This window comes from Vespa mandarinia, chromosome 9 (assembly GCF_050613455.1).
Source record: "Vespa mandarinia isolate Hongniang chromosome 9, ASM5061345v1, whole genome shotgun sequence".
Taxonomy (NCBI): Eukaryota; Metazoa; Arthropoda; class Insecta; order Hymenoptera; family Vespidae; genus Vespa; species Vespa mandarinia.
Window position 1 is genome coordinate 2777501 of NC_140818.1, and position 2500 is coordinate 2780000.

Genomic DNA, 2500 nt, shown 5'->3' on the forward strand with positions numbered 1-2500 from the left:
TTACTATTATTTATTGTTCGTTCTATATATGCCATGACTTAGACCAAAGTGTTTAAAGTGTATTTACGTACGTATGATGCATATGTACATACGTATGTATGTATCGAATAGTCATATGTTTATTTAACATATATTCTAATATATTCGAGAGTGGTTATACCCAAATGAAAATGATAAGAGAGTTTTCGTTTTGTTGAAATATTTTTTTATTATTGAAATTGTTACTGTTATGATATGACAATCAAAAATAATTGATAACAAATGAAATTTGTATTCCAAAATAATTAATAATAATTGAGAATATAATTAAAATCGAATTTCTTATTAATGGTTATTATAAATAATTGATAGTTTAATTAAATATGATCGATATTATTTCAAAAAAAAAAAAAAAAAAAAAAAACTATAAATTCATGATTGTCGTCAGTTAAGATAGGAAATAATTTACGAATAATAATCTTATATTTTAATAAACTTACTTCTTTTCTTTTTTTTTCTATTGTGTTAAAACGTACTTGATAATATTATTGTCAAATGCAACGAGTAAAATGTTCATACAAAATAAATTAAAATAAATTAAAATAAATTAAAATAAATTAAAATAAATGAAAATAAAATAAAATAAATGTTATAACTATCTTCAATTTTTAATTTTATTTATTTTTTTTTTTTCTTTTTTTTTTTTTTAATTTTTATTTTCACCTTTTATTTTTCTTTTATTTTTCTCTTTCTTTTCTTTTTTTTTCTTTTGTTTTTTCTTTGTTTCCTTCTTTTTATAGAAAATTAAAACTGACATAAAGGTTATCCCGATCATTAGAGAAATATCATGATAATAAAAGATAATAAAATAACAAGTGCATAGCGTGTGTATATTACGTGCGTGTAAACACGTGTCACGAGAAAAGAAATAATATGTTAATGGACAAATGTAATGAGCGATAAACATTTATATGTGAATGCGTATATATGTGTGTATGTGTATGTATGTATATATGTATGTATGTATGTATGTGGGATGAATTTAATGGTTCATCAGAAACTAAGAAAATGTCATGTTAGGTTAACATTAAATTATGATCATCTTATTATACGATTATATGTATGTGTATAAGTGCATATGTACGTAATGGTAAGCGTGATAAATGGTATCAGTATGTACATACATACATTCGTGGAATTGATGAATAAGAAAATCATTTTAATATTGAAAACATAATATACTACTAATGCATAGTGTTTTTAATTAAAGCTCGTTTCTGATCTTAATTACTATACTTTTTCTTAGTATTACATGCAACGTATTCTGATGATATAAAATATAAAGAATTTCTTTTCCTGTTCTCTTTTTTTTTTTTTTATTTTTTCATAAATTATACAAATTAACAATGGTTAATATATTCATGGTCTCTTTAATTGAAGTTTACTTCTAATCTTAATTATTAGACTTCTTCCTAATATTACGAATACGTATTTTAATGATATATATATATATATGTGTGTGTGTGTATGTGTGTATGTGTGTGTGTGTGTAAATAAATGTATTTTTGATTTCTTTATTTTTATGTTTTTCTAAATTATGAAATTACGAAAAGTTGAGAAATATCTTTGGATTAAAATGAAAAATTAAATAAAAGAAAAAGAAAAGGCAAGAGTAAAATGCAAATGGGTGATTAAAATAAGATCAAATATAAGGGAAAAAAAAAACATACACAAATTTATGATAAAAATAAAAAATAAATAAAAAAAGAAACAAACAAACAAACAAACAAACAAAAGAGAGAAATACAGGAATAAGAGAAGACGCACGTAGATTCACAAATACGCCATTAAATGAATAAATAAATAAACAAATAAATAAATAAATGAAAAAAAAGGAAAAGAAAAGAAATGTACAGATACAAAAAGAAAAAAAAACACGCGCGCACGCAGAAGGTATGCAAATAAATGGTAAAAAAATAAAGAATTAAGAAAGAAAAATAAAAAGGAAGAGAAAAATACAAAATAGTAACTAAAATACATTCAAAATGCGTGCACTCACATATACACAAACATATATCACCACCATCATTATCGTTACATACACAGTAGATCTGCAATAACACAAATCGCGGATAAAAACACGGAATAAACGCAGAATACATTTGTTCCGATAAATCTGCTTTCGAATTAACGTTTAACACGTGTTAGGAGATAGATGTATGTAGTATACTATACAAGTAGTTTGAATTTTCGAACGATATCAGCCGAATATATACGTAATTCTAATGTACGTTAGCTACATACATACATACATACATACTCACATATATATAAGTATTATATATATATATATATATACACTCACACACATATACGTATCTACGAATAACTCACAGAATTTGGGGCGTACGCGTTCAAGAGGGAAAAGGTAACTCGCGAAATTGCATCGAACCATAAATTTCACTATACCGATGCACCTACCGGTTTGTTAATTGCTACTTCTGTTAATTGCAAGAGACTT